The 21,693-nt window shown below is 40.5% G+C and overlaps 1 protein-coding gene across 5 annotated transcripts in view; it reads right to left on the bottom strand.

The window, feature by feature from the left end:
* RASGEF1B (RasGEF domain family member 1B) overlaps window positions 1-21,693 on the bottom strand; it is a 555,855-nt gene that overhangs the window by 445,274 nt on the left and 88,888 nt on the right. The window contains exon 1 of one of the 5 annotated variants that reach the window (XM_035004694.1): window positions 6,256-6,347. The exons of the other annotated variants lie outside the window; for them this stretch is intronic. The gene's annotated coding sequence lies outside the window, so the exon portion shown is untranslated. Of the gene's footprint in view, window positions 1-6,255; window positions 6,348-21,693 lie in introns of those variants that run through there. 5 annotated transcript variants of the gene reach the window in all.

The raw sequence follows: 21,693 nt of genomic DNA, 5'->3' as shown, positions 1-21,693 counted from the left end.
GCTTTTCACAAAGTGACAGGCTCACTTCATTCATTTCTGTGAACACGTCTGCCAGCTACATGAGTCTGAATAACCACAGTTCATCTATCACTTGTTCTTTGAAGTTAAAATGGTATTTCATGGGGGTAAAAAAAAGAGGCTAATTTGGCTCACAATTCAATCCTATAATCCTGCTTTTCTTCAAAATAGCCACCACAAGTTTGTGTGCAGAAGTGCTTTTATGCATACCTCCCATTTGTCATCTATATTACTAAAAAAAGGGATACTCAAAGGTTGAAATTTAGCAAACCTAATCATTTTTACCAGCAAGGGCATTTTTAAGGGGAACTGGCATTTTCTTTCCTTCGGTGCAAATGCACAGTGGGGCAGTCCTATAATGACTACAGGTACAGCTTGGTGCCACTGCCTTAATTCCTGCTGAGGCACCCACAGTTTCAGCCACCACTGCTCTTGCACAATCAGTGCAGATGTTGTCCAGTTAAAAAAAAATAAAAGGAAAGGCCATCTTAGAATTACTTAGGAAGAGACTTTTGGCTTCATATTTCCTTCAAAAGCCACCATTCTTAGTCGTTAAAGCAGCTGAGTCCATAGTAATTAGACTCTCCTACAGTCCAAGAAATGGAGCTTCAGAGGAACAGAGCCAAGGAAAAGCAAGTTGTCATTGTCCCTACCTTCTTCCTGCTGCCTTAGAGGAGGGAGACATAGAGACTAATCAGGAATAAGCTTCCTTCCAATGGCCAGGAGCCAGAATGGGGAGGGAACTTGATCATAAATCGGTAGTGTTCATCTTACACTTATTTATATAGTGTTTTGAAATCCATCTAGACTGTTATGGGCTGAATTGCCTCCCTCCAAATTCACATGTTGAAGTCCCAACTCTCAGTGCCTTAGAATGTGACTGTATTTGGAGACAGGGCCTTTAAAGAGGTAAATCAGATAAAATGACGTTCAGTGGGTGGGCCCTAATCCTATATGACTGAGGTACTTATAAGAAGAATAGATTAAGACACAGACAACACTCATGAACAGAGCAAACCATGTAAAGACAAGGAAAATGACAAAAATCTAAAAAATGGAGGTCCAGCAAAACCAAATCCTGACTCAAAAGGGGTCATTAACATCATATTCATTGTCAACCATATACATCCTAAGGCAGAATGTCTGCATCAGTGGTTCTCAAACCTCAGAGTTCATACAGACCATTTTGGAGACTGTTAACCATCCAATTTGCCAAACCCCAACTCCAGAAATTCCAACTCAGAAAGTCTGGGTGGCCCCCAGGACTGTGCATGTTAATGAGCACCCCAGGGAATTCAAATAGATATATGGTACACAATCTACAATTTGAGGATGACTTGCTTGCCAAGGACAGCAGTAACTTGGGATGAGAAGTAAGAAAATACAGAAATTGGCATGAATTCTCTCTCATTTTCTCTTTGAAGAATCCAAATGCATGAATCTCTTTTTCTTTTCCCTTTTAAATGCCTGGTGTTAAAATTCTTAATTTGATTGAACCAGTGGGTGGGCAAGGATAATGGAAACAGGCTGAATGTTGATAAATTACTCAAACTAGTCCAAAAGTAAATCTGCAACAGTTCTTCAACCTCTCCAATTTAAAAACATGAGCAAACAAATTCTGTGTTTGTTTATATTTTTAGGAATTTAGAAATTGGGTTTCAATATCATATTCAATGCAATACACCTCCATGATTATAGCCTTCATACTCAACTCAGTCATGGAGTAAACCTGAGCTAAAGGATAAGACTTCCATTTACAAAGGGGATTGATTAAAAGTTGTGATGTTTAATTTTACGTGTCAATTTGACAGGGCTAGGAGATGTCCAGATAGCTGGTAAAATATTATCTCTGGGTGTATCTGTGTGGGTATTTGTAGAAGAGATTAGCATTTCATTCAGTTGACTGAGAAAAGAGATCCACCCTCACCAGTGGGAGGGGGAGGGGGCATCTTCCAATCCTTTGGGCACCTAAATAAAACAAAAAGGAGAAGGAAGGACAAATTATGTCTCTTTTCGTGAGCTGGGATATCCATCTTTTTGTGTCCTCAGACACTGGAGCCATGGTTCTCAGACCTTCCACCAGTGGTCCACCAGTTCTTGGGCCTTCAAACCCGAACTGACCTCTATCACCAACTTGCCTGGTTTTCCATCTTGCAGATAGCAGATTGTGGGATTTTTTGGATTCCAAAACTGCATGAGCCAATTTCTTTAATAAGTCAGTCTCTCTCTCTCTCTCTCTCTCTCTCTCTCTGTCTGTGTGTGTGTGTGTGTGTGTTTATATCCTATTGGTTCTACTTCTCTGGAGAACCCTGACTAATATAAAAGCCAATCCAATTGCAGAGAAATAACATTTTCATTTGACATTAAATGAGTTCTTGCATCTCCCCTGGTAAATGTCTTATCTAGACAGAATGGTGGTTGGGCCTAGTAAAAGATCACCTGCATTACACATCTTATACTATACATGCGGTCCTCCATTTACAAACTTGTAACCTTCTAAAAATTTCTTTCATTAGTTAGGTATTAAGGACTTAGAACTCATTTTCCCCATAGAAATAATTTTATAGACTACAACACAAAGGCCTATTTAATGTTGAATATAACTAAGATGCTATGCAATTTCAATAAAAAAATATACTATCACAATAGTAACAATTATACAAATAAGAAAAATAATAAAATCAATTAAGAAACTATTTTGTTTTTTCCATTAACATTATCTTGAAAAATTGTATGAATCCAAAAGCAGATTTAATTTGAAGGGGATGGGGACTCAGGTAGAAATCCCAGAATTCTGAAGAGCCTTGTTAGAAATTTTAAGATATGGTATTCACTGCTAATATATCTGATGCCCTCACCCTCCCCACCCAAGCAGACTGTTTCGCTTTTCTTGATTTAAATGCATCCCCGGCATTTCTCTGATCTTCAGCAGCTATGAATGGGGCTCACTCAGGACTAGTAAGTGGTGAAGAGTAGCAGAAGAACAAAGTAGAGTTCACCCAGGCCAGCCCTCACTAAGGACTACTGCTTGTTGTTGCCTGTGCCCCAGCTTGAAAAACACAGAAATGGGGGAGATAATCAAAAGGGGGAAAAACTTGTTTTTCTCAAACACCTGAGTAAAAATCAGAAAAGAGAGAATAGAGCAAGAAAGAAAAATAAAGAAGAAACTAAAATAAAAATAATAACGCACAGCAACAAATCACGTTTTTGAGCACTTACAATGTGTCCCCACCATACTGTCCAACTTATGTTTTACAAGATACTCATAACAGGGCTAAGAAATAAGTATAATTATATTATTATCTCAATTTTATAGGTCAGAAGACTGAGGCATAGAAAGCAAAGTCATATTGCTGATATGTGGTAGAACCAACTCCTGAACTTGTCTGTCTGATTCATGGTCTTAAACACTATACCATTTATATGAGAAAATTGCCTGAGGAAGCATTAGCAGAGTTCAGAGCAATGAAAATCACAGGACACACAGAAACTGTATTGCATGAGTAATTGCTTCAAGAGGAAGAAAGGATGTCATGGAAAAGACGTGGTAGATCAGAAATTTACCCAAGTCGTACTCGAACTGGCATCAGTGGCCAAGAACCCCAGGATTGTTCTTTGGAGCCAGCAAATGGCAAGAAGGGAAGAAGAGAGGAGTTTTGCAGTGAGGTGGGTTGGGGCAAGGTTATTATGCAATGGGCACTACAAATGCAAAACAGATTCACAAGTTAGGCACATTAGGCGTGCCTAACTTGGGGACCACCTGCATGGTATTTTACTGTAAACTTCAAGACACTTAAATGAAAATAGCCTACCTAATAAGGCTAACCCTCCACCCCCACACACATACCCATACACTAAAAAAGAGGCAACAGCAGGAAAAAAACTTTATAAAAGAAATCCAGAATCTTCTTCTACAACCAAATTATTCTAGCCTATCTGGAATTCTGACCTTAACTCGGATAAGTCAGTGTTAATTAAAACAGTGTGTTCTAGAAAGTTACTGCAAAGTTGAAAACAGTGAGGGGTGAATGTGACTATTTATGAAAATGAGCACTCTGGCATCTAAGTTTGCAGCTGTGACTGAGGACATTGCATGCGGGACTTTAATGGAAACCAAAAGGGAATTTAAGTGACCCTTCTTAGCAAATATGACCTATTTTCCCTGCCCACATTGGGAAGGGGGCCCCAGTATATGATTCCTCTGCTACCTCTAGCAGAATTAGGAAATGTTTTAATTTGCTCTACTAACATTAAGAATTCAATTTAAGCCCCAGGATGAAACTGACAAGGGAGCACTCTTAAATATGGACTCTGGTCTGAGTTCCTGTAATTGGAGCTGCAGGGTAATTTAATGGGATCACTCTGCAAATGGGGTGCTTAGCAACCCAATAACTCATGGGAGTACTTGCCTGCTCTTTTAGCAGGCTGTACTCAGAAGTGTCACCCCATGTTCAGAGACTGGAACAAGGGACACCTCTGAGCTGATGTGACATGAGGAAAGTCTACTTCGTGTCCTCGTCTGTGCTTGCTTTCCAGAACAACACAAGAAGTGGCTGAAATGGAAAGTTTCCAGAAATAAGAATGTTTGCCACTTAAGATTTTTCTAGTGATAATGGTGCAGTCAAGACTGCACGGTCTTGAAAGAAGATAATCCCCTGACCTCTGGGTTGTTTTTTTATTCAATCGTCTTTGGAAGAAATCACAAAGACAGTTTAATTCAAAAGGCCGAGGACATTCTGAACGGTGACTCTTTCATAACATAGGGCTACCACCTCCTTGACTGAAGGTGAGGAAAAGTATCTGACTCTCCAACATAAATGTAAGGAGTCCTTCCTTTTTAGAGGAGTATCTGTGTAAAAGACTGGGACGAAATGCCTCTCTGGTCAATGAGCTGCCACTCTGATTTTATTCTCTTTCCACACCTTGGGTCATTTGACAGCTGTGGACCCAATCCTGCCTGTGGGGGAGATGACTGGATGTTCTAATCGGGGAGCAGTGGCCGATCAGCATCAGTTGCTGTGGACATCTCCCGTTACTGTTTTGCCCTTCTTTCTGCTAATGGTGCGATAACCCCGTATCAGTCAGGTTCAGGGAGGAAACAGGGAGCACCCTGGAGAGGGTTTAACGAAGGGACGTTGTACAGAGGTGTAGACAGGATTAAGGGAAACTAGTAAGGGATGGGGACTCACTCCAGGCTAACAGCAGTAGCAAGTGATTATCACCACTGGCCCCACACGGCCCAGGGGAGGGTTTTGCACCATCAGGGAGAGCTGCAGACATCAGAGAGGCCTGTGCTGAAGCCCACCACTGCCAGACTGCAGCCCAGCCAGCAAGGAGCCAGACAACTTAGCCCTTCACCTTCCCATCACCTGCTGCCGCTGATCATTGCAAACCCAAGTGGAAACCAGAACACAAGGGAGTGAGGGTGTGTAGAGATCAGCCTCCCGGTGAATAGCAGGAAGAAGAAAGTAGAGAGTGGATCTGGAGGGACTGTGGGACATCTCCAGCATCAGCACTTCAGTCTTTCGTTAGCAGATATCACCCCCCATTCCTTTCTCTCTGTAATTAGTATTTTGCAGTGACACCACACATATATCCATTCTTCATAGTCATCAACTTTCAGTTTGTGTCACTTGGAACTCGTGGTTCCCTGGTTTAATTTAGTGGGCATTAACCTGTTATTATCCTTGTTTATTTTGAAGCTCACATCGTCCCATGTGTGGCCAGGGGGAGCCCTTTACACTGCCCCTGAGTCCTTCTGGCAGATCCCTCTCATTCTCTAGCCCTTCCTTGCTTTCATGTACAAAATATTCCAGGCTCATCTTGTGCCTTCCCTGCCCCAGCCCCACAATCATCCATTTCCCCAGGCTTCTTTTAGTGAAGAATGGTATCTAGAAACATAAGTAGGTAGGTAGATGGGTGGGTAGGTAGATGCTGATAAAAATACATATACGTATATACATACACACACACCACTACTGCGTATACATACACATTTACATTTATATTTATTTCTCCATCTATCTATCTATAACTACCTACTTATCATAGAGAAAGACAGCAACAGTCAAATCCCAATCCAGTCTGACAGGGTTGCTTTTATTTTTCTCCCTTGCCTATCTGTAACACATATCTCTCACACTGAGAACCTGGCTCCCCTGTGAAAGCCCTCCACACCACGTCTGGGCTCGAACACCTCTTCCCAAGCCCTCCACCCCACAGGAAGAGCCTCCTCACCTTTTTCAGGCTCTGACACCTCGTTCTGAGATATCTTCTTTCATGGGCACCCTCCTCACCCCACTTGCACTCTGTGCCAGGCCCTCCACTGTGGACATTCTCCTCATCCTGCCTGGTCTCCAACAACCTGTACTGGATGAATACTCTCCTCACCTCACACAGGCTTTGACACAATACACTGAGCAGCCCTTCTCCCTGGATGCTCTGGTTACCCCCCACCTTGGACTCTGATGCCCTGCAAAGCCCACCCTGCTGCTGGAATGCCCTCCTTACCCCAAATGGGATTCATCACTCCCACGTGGACACCCTTCTCACCCCCAATGGGCTCGAACACTCTGCTCTGTGCCACCACAGCTTCCCACCCCTGCCCCCAGCAAAGACCCCTAGCTTGCTAAATTCCACTTACTGGCTTTTTGGATGAAACAGTTCAGGAAGAGAGAGGAAAAGAAAGAGGAAGAAGGAGCATTAAGTTGATAGAATATAAACCAAGGAGGCTTAGTGGCTATATCACTACCATCATGGAGAACTGTCTAAGGATGACACCAATACAGGGGAAAGCAGAGTCAAGAGTTGCCCAGAGACAGATTTCCAACATCTGGGTCCAACCATGCCTTAAGTCATGTATACTACTACCTTTTCATTTGTAAAGCAATCAATTAAATTTTATGCTCAAGCTAGGTTGAGTTGGGATTTCTGTCACTGGCAATTGGAAAAGTCTTTATAATACATAGAGTTACTCTAGCTGTTAATCCAATTCTTACATTGTGTGCCATAATTCTAATGACTGACTGGGCATCAGAAATACACCTAATACTAAGTCCCTATCCTGTATCCCAACTCAAATAACTGGATTCTCACCTTAATAACAACATATCCACCATACTGTGCGCAGGATCACATCTTTGTATTCCTATGCTTTAAGCAGCCCCTGGCTACTTGCACGTACTCCATAAACACTTGCTGACGCTGGCATGAGGCTATACCTTGCTCTTTACAGGCCCCACTACACACTGAGGTCATGTCCCTCAATCTGAAGCTGGATATCTGGAACTCTATGACCTTAGAATGCACACAGACATCCTAAGGCAAGCCACCTGCTTGCATATTTGGAAGTGTTACGTATTCTCCCGACAATCGTGGTGAAAACTCACACTACTGTGCTCTTCTAAGTGCCGTGAGCTTTACATACAGTATCTCACTTAATCCTCACAAAAAGCCAAGAGTATAGGTACTATAATTGTCACTCCCATATTAGAAAGAAAACCAAAGCTCAAAGAGGTTACCTGATTTGCCAAAGACACCCATCTGGTCAGTGTCTGTGCCAGGATTTGAACTCAGACCAGCCTGTCTTCAAAGATGCCTTTCTCTTTTCCTTTCACATCATCTCTGATTTTTTTTTTAATTTTCAATTGTGGCAAAATACACATAACATAAAATTGACCATATCACCCATTTTTAAGTGTACAGTTCAGTAATGTTAACTGCATTCACATTGTTACTCAACCAGTCTCCAGAACTTTTCATCTTGCACATCTGAAACTCTGTCCCCATTAAACAACTCCCCATTCCCCACTCCCCCCAGCCCCTGGCAACCATCATTCTACTCTGTCTCTGAATTTAACTGATCTAGGAACCTCATATAAGTGGAGTCATGCAGCATCCGTCCTTTTGTGACTGCCTCATCTCGTTTGCCATAATGTCGGTGGGGTTCATCTATGCTGCGGCACATGTCAGGACTGCCTTCCTTTTTAAGGCTGAGTAATATTCTGCTGTATGCATACACCACATTTTGCTTATCCATTCATCCATTGTTGGACACCTGGGTTGCTTTCAAAAGCCGCCCTTCTCAACCACGACATTTAATCATCTCCCATACGCTTTGCTGTCTGCTTTCTGCATTTAGACCCTCTTCCAGGACTGCCTTATCACCACCTGGGTGCTCTGGTCTGCCTACCTGCCTTGTTCTTTCTTCCCACAGAGAGCTCTTGCCTCTACCTGGCTCCTTAGCACCTGTTCAGCCCCGAGGTAGGGGAGAAGGGCTGTAGCTGTACGCTCCAGTTTCTTCCTGTCTACCCTGTTTGCCGTGGCTCACTGCTCCACGCCAGCCCTCTCGTGAACCATGTCAGCTACAAAGAACAGGATTTCTAAGGAGTGGTACTCCCTGGCATACAAATTACTTGGGAGATGAATCCTTCCTATCTCTTTTGAACATCCCTTTCAGGCATGCTGCTGATTGACGCTGGGAAGCTCCGATTACTATTAATAACTCTACAGTAGAGAAGGGAAAAAGGAGCTGTGCTCAAGATAAAACAACGATGAACTCAGTGAACGAGTAAGGCCGAGACAAATGACAATAATGTATTCTGGATCCGTATGTCTCCAAAGCTAATTAACGTGTAGAAGCCTAATACTGAACATTCTCTAAAAATGCAATGCCACAAGGAAAACACCAGATATTTTCACATGATAAATTCCAAGGCAAGGGTTGTGTCTTACAGGTCTTCATTTACAGCTCCCTGAAAGCACACAGTAGGCACTTATTCATTCATTTGACACGTTTTCAAGTTTCTGTTCTAAAACAGGCATAGGCTTAATGCTGAGGATACAGTGGTGAATCAGACAAAGGCCAGCCTTCAGGAAGGAAGTCAGACAAGTAAACAAGCCATTACTATAGTGCAGCTGGTCTATTGATCCCGGTAATCTAGCAGTTATAAAATTAACAAAACTCCAAAAGAAGGAACTCCTTTTTCAGTTTGCAACTCTCTATTAGCTACTTTGTAGCTAGAGAAAGTGACATGGTGCAGGAGAGGCCATCATTTTATTTGCCACCACAAGAGAGGATTGTGATTACTTAAAGAGCATTTAGAAATTCACCTCCTGTCCCCATCAACCCATCCCCCATCCTACATCCTTGAAAGAGCTTTATTTTTTCTCTATGGTTCCAGGCTCTCATCCTTGTCTGTACCTTCATCCCACTGAACATAAAGAATAGCACAGCCCTCAAGTGTCAGAAATGGTGCCTGATGGCCCTGGGAGGTCTTTTCAATTTCTTCTCTCTAGGGTCCAGGGAGCCAAAGCATGAACAAGAACAGAGAACCCTCACAGCTTATCAGACCGAAGAGTCTACACATTCACTCAAACATCCATGCATCCCCACATTCTACAAGTAGTTACTGAACCTACTCTGTGCCAGATGCTCTTAGGGACACGGTGCTGGACAGAATCACTACAATTACTATAGGCCTTCATGGGCTATGAAGTCACCATTAAGCCCTGCCTAAACCCCAAGCATTGTGAAGTATATCCCCTCTAGAGTATGATAAATCTTGAAATTGTTTTCTTCATGCGGGACTATGCTTTGATCTTTATGCTTTTCACTTGGTATTTATCTTATTAGATGATTTAGACTGATTTTTCCTCCAAATTGCTAACTAGTCATTTCAACAATATTTATAGGGGAAAAAAAATCTGCCCTTTGCCACTGTTTTTATGTTATCTCTGGAATCACACAGTTAAAAAAAAATTTTTATGTGAAAGGGCCAAGGTTTTGTGAAATACTTCCCAATGCCTTTCTTTCAGGATAATCCAGTTTCTTTTCCTGCTGTCCCTGGGGAAGGGACAGGGAAAGGCATATTTAAGGCTTTTCCACCCCTAGCTCCAGCGAAGACTGACAGCAGGATGATACTACTTATAGGCATTTTTTACATATGCATCATATGAAATATACACACATACATAAAACCACAAAAGAATAATGTATTTCTCAATCTGTGGATGAGTACTAAAATATTTTAACTATTATAGCTCTTTTTGCTTTAAAATCTGATAGAAATAGACTCTCAAATATACTTCTACAGAATCTCCTTTGTAAATTCTATTTATTCAGATAAACTCTTTTCTCTATCCCAATCAGATTTTAATTGCTCTTGTATTAAGTCTATAAATCACTGCAATTTGAGGAAATCTTTACATGATCTAGTCTTCCCACCTGGGAGATATTTACTTTTAATGAACTCAGGCAATAAGGCTTCCAAAAGTCACTCTTCAATTCCAGAATCCCTGAGCACAGCCAGCCTGACCTGCCTCCACACATAGCATCATCACAAACACACTGAGCTGGTTCCAGTAGCAAAATCACAGAGTCTAAATGAATAAAGAAAATGTCATATATATAGATATATAGTAATATTATTCAGCGATAAAAAAGAAGGAAACCCTGCCATTTGTAACAACATGGATGGACCTTGAGGGTATTACGCTAAGTGAAATAAGTCAAACACAGAAAGATAAATACTGTATGATCTCACTATTATATGTGGAATCTAAAAAAAGCAAACAAAAAAATAAATAAATAAAACCCAGAGCTCACAAATACAGAGAACAGATTAATGGTTGCCAGAGTCGGTGGGGAGAATGGGTGAAGGTGGTTAAAAAGTACAAACTTCCAACTATAAAATAACTCATGGGATGTAACGTACAACATAATGACTATAGTTAATAATGTACTGCATATTTGAAAGATGCTAAGAGAGTAGATCTTGAAAAGTTTTCATTACAAGAAAAAAAACTGTAACGATGTATGGTGATATATGTTGGTTTTTTGTGTGTGTTTTTTTTATTATGTTATGTTAATCACCATACATTACATCATTAGTTTTCGATGTAGTGTTCCATGATTCATTGTTTCCGTGTAACACCCAGTGTTCCATTCAGTACGTGCCCTCTTTAATACCCATCACCAGGCTAACCAATCCCAACATCCCTCTAGAACCCTCAGTTTGTTTCTCAGAGTCCATAGTCTCTCATGGTTAGTCTCCCCCTCCGATTTCCCCCCCTTCATTTTTCCCTATCTGCTATCTTCTTCTTCTTCTTTTTTTTTTTAACATATAATGTATTATTTGTTTCAGAGGTACAGGTCTGTGATTCATCAGTCTTACACAATTCACAGCACTCACCATAGTACATACCCTCCCCAATGTCTGTCACCCAGCCACCCCATCCCTCCCACACCCCACCACTCCAGCAACACTCAGTTTGTTTCCTGAGATTAAGAATTCCTCATATCAGTAAGGTCATATGATACAAGTCTTTCTCTGATTGACTTATTTCGCTCAGCATAATACCCTCCAGTTCCATCCACGTCGTTGCAAATGGCAAGATTTCATTCCTTTTGATGGCTGCATAATACTCCATTGTATATATATACCACCTCTTCTTTATCCATTCATCTGTCAATGGACATCTTGGCTCTTTCCATAGTTTGGCTATTGTGGACATTGCTGCTATAAACATCGGGGTGCACGTACCCCTTCGGATCCCTACATTTGTATCTTTGAGGTAAATACTGAGTAATGTAATTGCTGGGGCGTATGGTAGCTCTATTTTCAACTTTTTGAGGAACCTCCATACTGTTTTCCAGAGTGGCTGCACAAGCTTGCATTCCCACCAACAGTGTAGGAGGGTTCCCCTTTCTCCGCATCCCCGCCAACATCCATCGTTTCCTGACTTGTTAATTTTAGCCATTCTGACTGGTGTGAGGTGGTATCTCATTGAGGTTTTGACTTGGATTTCCCTGATGTCGAGCGATGTTGAGCACTTTTTCATGTGTCTGTTGGCCATTTGGATGTCTTCTTTGGAAAAATGCGTGTCCATGTCTTCTGCCCATTTCTTGATTGGATCATTTGTTCTTTGGGTGTTGAGTTTAATAAGTTCTTTATAGATTTTGGATACTAGCCCTTTATCTGATATGTCATTTGCAAACATCTTCTCCCATTCTGTGGGTTGTCTCTTGGTTTTGTTGATTGTTTCTTTTGTTGTGCAAAAGCTTTTTATCTTGATGAAGTCCCAATAGTTCATTTGGCCCTTGCTTCCCTTGCCTTCGGCAATGTTTCTAGGAAGAAGTTGCTGTGGCTGAGGTGGAAGAGGTTGCTGCCTGTGTTCTCCTCTAGGATTTTGATGGACTCCTGTCTCACATTGAGGTCTTTCAACCATTTGGAGTCTATTTTTGTGTGTGGTGTAAGGAAATGGTCCAGTTTCATTCTTCTGCATGTGGCTGTCCCATTTTCCCAACACCATTTGTTGAAGAGACTGTCTTTTTGCCATTGGACATTCTTTCCTGCTTTGTCAAAGATTAGTTGACCATAGAGTTAAGGGTCCATTTCTGGGCTCTCTATTCTGTTCCACTGATCTATGTGTCTGTTTTTGTGCCAGTACCATACTGTCTTGATGATGACAGCTTTGTAATAGAGCTGGAAGTCCAGAATTGTGATGCCGCCAGCTTTGCTTTTCTTTTTCAACATTCCTCTGGCTATTCGGGGTCTTTTCTGGTTCCACACAAATTTTAGGATTATTTGTTCCATTTCTTTGAAAAAAGTGGATGGTATTTTGATAGGGATTGCACTGAATGTGTAGATTGCTCTAGGTAGCATTGACATCTTCACAGTATTTGTTCTTCCAATCCATGAGTGTGGAACGTTTTTCCATTTCTTTGTGTCTTCCTCAATTTCTTTCATGAGTATTTTATAGTTTTCTGAGTACAGATTCTTTGCCTCTTTGGTTAGATTTATTATATATATTATAGATTTATTTTCTCTATAAAATCTATAAAGTATAAAGTATAGATTTATTCCTAGGTATCTTATGATTTGGGTGCAATTGTAAATGGGATCAACTCCTTAATTTCTCTCTTCTGTCCTGTTCTTGGTGTATAGGTATGCCACTGATTTCTGTGCATTGATTTTATATCCTGCCACTTTAATGAATTCCTGTATGAGTTCTAGCAGTTTTTGGGTGGAGTCTTTTGGGTTTTCCACATAAAGTATCATCTCTTATTATAGTCTTTGGTTTAAAATCTAATTTGTCTGATATAAGGATTGCCACCCCAGTTTTCTTTTGGTGTCCATTAGCATGGTAAATGGTTTTCCACACCCTCACTTTCAATCTGGGGTGTCTTTGGGTCTAAAATGAGTCTCTTGCAGACAGCATATCGATGGGTCTTGTTTTTTTAATCCAATCTGATACCCTGTGTGTCATTTAAAATCTTTATTTCCTTGCTGATCTTTTGCTTAGATGATCTGTCCATTTCATGAAGGGGTGTTGAAGTCTCCCACTATTATTGTATTGTTGTTGATGTGTTTCTTTGCTTTTGTTATTAATTGGCTTATATAATTGGCTGCTCCCAATTTAGTGGCATAGATATTTACAATTGTTAGATCTTCTTGTTGGATAGACCCTTTAAGTATGATATAGTGCCCTTCCTCATCTCTTATTATAGTCTTTGGTTTAAAATCTAATTTGTCTGATATAAGAATTGCCACCCCAGCTTTCTTACGGTGTCCATTAGCATGGTAAATGGTTTTCCAGCCCCTCACTTTCAATCTGGGGGTGTCTTTGGGTCTAAAATGAGTCTCTTGCAGACAGCATATCGATGGGTCTTGTTTTTTTAATCCAATCTGATACCCTGTGTCTTCTGATTGGGGCATTTAGCCCATTTACATTCAGGGTAACTATTGAAAGATATAAATTTAGTGCCATTGTATTGCCTGTAAGGTGACTGTTACTGTATATTGTCTCTGTTCCTTTCTGGTCTATGTTACTTTTAGGCTCTCTCTTTGCTTAGAGGACCCCTTTCAAGATTTCTTGTAGGGCTGGTTTCATGTTTGCAAATTCCTTTAGTTTTTGTTTGTCCTGGAAGCTTTTTATCTCTCCTTCAATTTTCAATGACAGCCTACCTGGATACAGTATTCTTGGCTGCACAGTTTTCTCATTTAGTGCTCTGAATATATCATGCCAGTCCTTTCTGGCCTGCCAGGTCTCTGTGGATAGGTCTGTTGCCAATCTGATGTTTCTACCATTGTAGGTTACAGATCTCTTGTCCCGAGCTGCTTTCAGGATTTTCTCTTTGTCTCTGAGACTCATAAGTTTTACTATTAGATGTCGGGGTGTTGACCTATTTTTATTGATTTTGAGGGGGGTTCTCTGTGCCTCCTGGATTTTGATGCCTTTTCCTTCCCCAAATTAGGGAAGTTCTCTGCTATAATTTGCTCCAATACACCTTCTGCCCCTCTCTCTCTTTCTTCTTCTTCTGGGATCCCAATTATTCTAATATTGTTTCATCTTATGGCATCACTTATCTCTCGAATTCTGCCCTCATGATCCAGTAGTTGTTTACCTCTTTTTCTCAGCTTCTATAATTTCCATCATTTGGTCTTCTACATCACTAATTCTCTCTTCTGCCTCATGTATCCTAGCAGTTAGAGCCTCCATTTTTAATTGTACCTCATTAATAGCCTTTTTGAGTTCGATTTGGTTAGATTTCAGTTCTTTTATTTCTCCAGTAAGGGTTTCTCTAATATCTTCCATGCTTTTTTCAAGCCCAGCTAGTACCTTTAAAATTGTCATTCTGAACTCTAGTTCCAACATTGTACTAATGTCTGTATTGATTAGGCCCCTGGCAGTTGGTACTGCCTCTTGATCTTTTTTTTTTTGAGGTGATTTTTTCCATCTTGTCATTTTGTCCAGAGGAGAATAGATGAATGAGAGAACAAAATGCTAACAGGGTAACAACTACCCCAGAAAAATATACACTAAACTAATCAGAAGAGACCTTGCAGAAAGTGGTCACTTTTCTGTTCAGAGTTGCTGCTATTCTTTTCTTCGATCTCTTATTGAGTTCGTAGGTGTTCAGAATGGTTTGATTCCTATTTAGCTGAATTCCTGGGACCAGATGAAATTTAGGTCTCCAACTCCTCCGCCATCTTGCTCCTCCCCCCTCGATATATGGTGATATATGTTAACTGGACTTATGGTAGTGATTATTTCAAAATAAATATAAATATCAAGTCATTATACTGTACACCTGAAACAAATATAATGTTGTTTGTCAATTATATCTCAATAAAAAATAAAAATAAACACAGCTCCTAGCCAGTGGTGGGTACTCAGTGAAAAACTTAATATTAACTGATACTAGACCATCCTCTGCTGGAATCTATGTAGCAAAAGAAACATTTAAGCAAAATACTTAAAATATAAAATAAAAGCTACATTGAAAAAAATTACAGAGTTTCACTAGAAAATATTTCCCCTAGTCCTCTCAATCCTTGGCTAACATTTATTAAGGTAATTCCTAGAGTTAGGAGCTGAAGACAGAGTTCATACCCTCATGAGTCCTACACTTTAGTTGGGTGGGTGCACAATATGCCTAGAATGAAAAAGCCATAAAAAGTAGTATATATTATTACATATCAACTACGCAGTACCTATGGGAAGTGCTAACAGTACAGAGGGCTGAGACCATTGGTCAGAAGAAGACACGAGTGTGAGTAAGACTTGGGGAGCCTGAAGAGTGGTGTCCTATTTAGACAGGTAAAGAGCTCAGTACAATATCAACATATAGGTAGTCAATAACTTCTAAAGAAACAAGGAGGATGGGCTTGCCAAGCAAGGACAATGCCACTGACCAGGACACAATGGGAGGAATAAATGCAGACAGTATCCCCGGGGAATAGCAAGTCAACCGAATTCTCCATAAAGTTATAGAGAACAGATGAAAGCAGTGGACAGAGTAGGGGGCAATTTCAAACTGGTAAGGGCTCAAGGATAATCGTACCTAAATTTCCTACTAGGGGCTCACAACTATCTGAACTTTTTGTTGTGGTTGTTCAATCCCATATGCATTTACTGAGCACCTATACATTCCAAACACTGAGCACTCAGGATGTAAAAATGGTAAGATATTTTCTCTGAACTCAAGGATCCCCTGGCGGAACGGTCATACATACAAATAAATGACCGCCAATGTGGCACATGTTCTAACAGAAATGCAACCTCCTCAAATGGGAGCACAAAAGGAGAAGGTGTAGGGAGGCTTCTGTGAGGTGGTGGTGCCCAGGCTGAGTCTAGAAGATAAATGAGCATTGTTAAGCACTGGGAGAAGGTTAGGAATCCCAAGAAGAGAGTGAAAAAGTGTAAGAACATGAGTCTGCGACTGCATGTGGATGCTATATCTGAAAGGTAGAGCTTGAGAGGCAAGAGGTGGCTACACTGGACCAGAGAAATAGGGAGGGTTCTGGCTATTATTCAAAGAAGTCTGGACTTTGCCCCATAGGCAGTGGGGAGCCATTGAAGACTTTTACATGGTAGGAATGGCATTTTTGGAAAGAAAACTCTGGCAGGGTTAAATACATCTAGAGCGGAGTTAGGAGAGTTGGGAGGATTTTACTCGTGCTACTTTTTTTATTGCTAGCATTAGTAGTAATGTACGTTCTGCCCTATAGCAAGTACCCTAACCTCAGTTCTTTTCCTAGCTCTGGCATGAAACAGTTAGGCACCTTGGACAAGTCATATCTCCTCTTTGACCCTCAGTTTCCTTGTTGCAAAATGGTGAAGCTATACAACATGATCTCTAAGCTCCAGATGGCGATAATTCTTCAGGCCCTCTCACTTATCCTCAAAGAAAGGTTGAGTATGTAAAAGTGAGAGAGGGATTCAGTCAAGAGTCTTGACCTTGATTTCCACGGAAGGTAAACTAATTTAAATGAGCATGCTATCAAATTTATCACAAATTTTCTTTTAAGTTTTATCCAAGTCATAGGGAGGCTTAAAATTCTCGGAAAATCCTGCTTATGTACTGCATGTGTTTGCATGGACTTGAAATTAAACTGCATTTATGAAAACCCTGTGAGCTCTTTGGATTAAATACTATATTTCAGTCCTAAGAATTATGCCAGTGCACAGAGTACACCCAGAGGACCATTCACTCTCCAATCGCTTATGCAACATCCCAGTCTTAGCTCAGCCCAGTTTTATTAAAATCTGTATTAGTGCAACTCAGTTATGATTAAATATTCTTCCCACTTTTTCAAGGAGAAAAGAATGCAGCTAACTCTTGATAGCCTGTGTCAACTGGGGACATGGATCACAGGGATAAATTAAATCCATAAATAATCCAGAACCTTCATTTAAGCCAAGAGTTTCAATCTCCTTCAATAAACCTTTTCCAGGAGCTGCTAACAAAGTATTCAAACTGACTTAAATGAGACTACTTTGTGCAGTGTCAGCTCTAGGTGAAACTGGAAGGTGATTTCCTGCTACTCTGTATCCCAGAACCCCCCACAGCCACCTAAGTCTATACCCCACTCATAATGCCAAATTGTCTTCAATGGCTCCCCACTGCCTATGGGGCAAAGTCCAGACTTCTCTGAATAATAGCCAGAACCCTCCTTATTTGTCTGGTCCAATGTAGGTACCTCTTGCCCATCAAGCTCTACCTTTCAGACATAGCATCCACGTGCAGCCACAGACCCATAGCCTCACACTTTTCACTCTCTCTTCCTGGGATTCCTAATCCATAAATTCCAAATTGCAGTCTTCATCTTACCTTACCATTCTGCAGCTCCTGACACTGCTAACCACTTCTGTTCTCCTGAATCTCTTCCCTTGTCCTCTATCTCTACTCTGCCCTTAGTCTCCTCTCACTTTGTCAGTCATACCATCTGGGAATATCTTGTATGTCTCAGCAGTTTCCCGGTTCCTATTTCTGTGAAATCTAGCTCCTATCCCTGGTTACCCATTATCTGATCTCCCTTTTCTTGGCTTTTCCTGAATGGACCTCTGTCCCTTACAACAGCTGAAATAAAATTAAAAAGGCTGCAGGAAAGGAAGTATAAAGATGCTGAAGACAAACTCTCAGTTTCATAATTTGCCTATAGCTAAATCTATATGTAAGAAAATAAGAGCAAAGTATTCCTTTTCCTTTTCCTGAATCCCACTTCATAGCCCCTTCTATCAATCTATAGAACCCATAACTCAAGCTGCTAATCCTAGAGCCATGGATGAATTACATCCTTGAAATAAGTAAGCTTTTATGGGGTGCCTAGAAAATCAACTATTATTTCTAACATTTCTGTGAGACAGTGATTCTAAGATGATTCACTCAACAAGTATTTTCTGTTACCTACTGTATACAAGACACTGAGCAAGGAACTTGTTTAAGAGTAACTGTCTCTCTTCTCATGGAGTTTATATACAGGATGAGAAGAGAGAAATACATAGGCAAACAGACAAATAAATATTTAAAAATTACAAATTTGTATTATGTGTTATAAATGAAACAAGCAAGAAACTGAGAAAGAGAGTAACAAGAGAAACCTTTGAGACAAGGCTCTTATGAAGAGGTGACATTTGAGCCAAGACCTACAGGATGGAAAGCAGAGAGCCATGTGAATACTGGGCATGCAGAGATGCAGCAGAGCCCTAAGTCAAAGAATATACAGTGTGTTCAACAAACTGATCAGTGTTGGCTAAAGAATAAAAACTGAAAAAAAAACTGAGTGGTTGAAGAGGGAGGCAGAAGTCATATCATGCAAACTTTGTAGCCCATTATAAGGATTCTGGATTTTGCCCCAAGTACAATGGGAAGCTATTGATGAATTATAACCCGCGGGCAGAAATGGTCTGATAAGTATTTTTTTTAAATCATTCCTATCTCTGGGTGGATAATGGATGACAGGAGACACAAGTCAAAGACAAGAGGCCAGTTAGTATACTAATGCAGTAGTTCAGGTGAACAAAACTAAGAAAATGGCAATGTCCATGGATAAAGCGGATGGATTCAAGATATTTTGAAATCAGTAAGACTTGCTTATGTGTATGTGTCAACAGGACTTGCTTGTAGAATGTGTGTGAGGTGTATCAGGAACAATTCATAGAGTTCCAGCATGAACAGTTGGGTGAATAGGGGCACCGCTTGTGGAAATGGGGGGATAGGTTCAGAGAAGAAAATGTAGAGTTCCATTTAGGGTATGTTTATGAGGCATCTCAGGGGGGAGTCAAATAGGCAGATTGTCTTTTGAACATAATGTTTGGTAAATCAATGACTACCTACTTTAATGGTGAGTTATTTCACCTAATTTTTAAACAGTGAAAAATATTTCCACCTTTATCTTTTTGTTTTTAATGTCTTCCTTTGTGACACTAAGCAAAGGGGGTTCAAAAATGTGGGGGTCAATTCCATTTCTCATTCCATGGTCATATATTATAATGATCTAAATAGAGGTGATTGTAGTAAAAAGAAATGAGGTCATGGATAGCCTCTGTATTACTTATAAATGAATAAAATATAAGAAATACAAAGTTACAAATACAACACAGAACTTGTCTATAGAGAACCCTATGCAGAAATTTCCCACATATGGATTATATATAAGTGGGGCACCATTATTTTTCTACCATACAGGTTGTCAATACTGAATGCTGACTTGAAATTATAAAAGGATATAACAGATCTGTGACTTTCTTAGGGGCAGCCTTCCTATCCAAGGAGGGGATCCTTGTAGTACTGTCACTGAAAGCTGACTTCCCATTCCTGACAACAGTTTGTGGAATCAGCCACATAAAAACACCAAGATGAAGAGGGGTGGTCAGCAACAGCATTACCAGCAAAACCAGCCCACGTATGCTTAAGAAGATATGTCTGTGAATAGAATTTTTGTAAATCAAATCTGGTTTTCCTATTGTCTCACATTTTGCCTTAAGATATGTATATCTTCATTTCTGACTGATCTCCAACTAGAATGGCTCCTAACTCTTCACATTTATGTTCCTTTCTCCCTAGTCATTTTGAATTAATTAATGCCATACAAATGTGTACTTTAATGCCCAGAGATTAACTCTATGTAAAAAAATTATACTGTGAATCTTTTCTTTAAATTACAGGATTCTTTGGAATGCAGATATTGATCTCCTAATTATCCTGTTTAATTAGTTGGAGAATGTAAGATGAGTACCAAATAATAAAACCTATGTTTCCTTAAAACGACAGATGACATAAAATGCTACAGCCAGTAGGTCTCCCACTACTTCAGTTTCCCCTTCTAACTCTCAAGATGATAGAAATACACAGGGAGTGTAGACTCTAAAAGTATCTGGTAAAAACAACCTATGTTCTTCACAAGAGGGTCTTTTCCTAAGAGTCATTCCCATATAGTTCAGAAGAAGAGCTCACAGACCCCTGAGATAGAATAAATTCCTGATGGTGTGAAATATATCCCCTGCTCTGCTACTTACCCTTATAAAACTTCAATTTGGGTTCCTCCAACCATATAAACCTCAGTATCAGGAGACCTCTACTTCCATCTCCCTGCAGTTTCTTAGGACTGATATACGTCCATCACTGCCTACAAATTCTGCTTGTGGATCTATTCCAAAGGCCTAAAAGATGATTCTACTTTTCCTGGATTAAAAATACTTTGACTTGGCTCTGGGGTCACAACTGTCCTTCATGCCTCTCCATTTAGACATCAACTCTTTAAAGGATTCCCAGAGAGGAGAGCCTGGGTGGCTCAGTCGTTAAGCATCTGCTTTCAGCTCAGGCCCTGATCTCAGGGTCCTGGGATCAAGCCCCACATCGGGGTTCCTGCTCCGCGGGAAGCCTGCTTCTCCCTCTCCCACTTCCTCTGCTTGTGTTCCCTCTCTCGCTGTGTCTCTCTCTGTCAAATAAATAAATAAAAAATCTTTTTAAAAAATAAATAAATAAAATAAAGGACTCCCAGAGGAATTTTAGCCACTGAATGGAAATTCCCAATTATATATTTAAAACCTCCCTTTTCCCCTAAGGTCTGCCTATGACACCATGGCAGACATGCTAGGAGTTTAGGGATCCTGTTGACCATGCCAAATTATTGACATTCACTTTCAAGTCTCATAGAGGCTACTCTCACAATTACTCCCACAATTACTTAGATACTTAAAATATCTTGCTGAGTCAGAGAGACCTGTCTTCAAACATGAGCACCACCATACTTCTCTTTGCACGTCCTTGACCATGCTACCTAAGCTTTCCAAGCCCAGCTTTTAAGTTCTCAGCCTTGATTTCTTCATCTGGAAAAGGAGAGTACTATTAATAGCTACTTCCTAGGGTTGTTATAAGGGTTAAATGAGAAAATGCCATAATCATTTAGCACATTTCCTGGCATAGAGCAAGCAGACAAGAAATGGTAGTTGTCAAGGTGGTGGTGGTGACTGTTAGCTAGGATGTAATCTTCATACGCCCTCATGATATTTCTTCAGCCAACTCTTAAATACACAAGGTTCTCCAGCTGTAACTCAGCCAAGATACTTTCATCTAAGATCACATCAAAATATAGCAAGATACTCTGACGTGGCTCAAAAGATTGCTTTATATGGGCTATGTCCTAAATGATAGAGATGCTGTCCGAAGGCCTCAGCTTCCTTTCTATGATTCAGTGCTGCATTATGAAAACATCTTATACCTTCCTATGCCCTTCATTTGATCTCTCTTTTCCCTCCTGTGGGAGTGCTGACAACACTGACTCCATCTTTGGTCCTCCATCTTGTTCATGTCCATGCAATGTCCTCCCTCAGGGCTATGTGTCCCGGGATCCTTGGAGGTTAGTCGATGCCCTAACCAGAATGCAG

Source organism: Mirounga leonina, unplaced genomic scaffold, assembly GCF_011800145.1.
Source record: "Mirounga leonina isolate KUSES-001 unplaced genomic scaffold, KU_Mleo_1.0 Mir_129, whole genome shotgun sequence".
Lineage (NCBI taxonomy): Eukaryota > Metazoa > Chordata > Mammalia > Carnivora > Phocidae > Mirounga > Mirounga leonina.
Note: the sequence above shows the minus strand (reverse complement) of the source record. Positions and strands in the feature narration are given on the sequence as shown.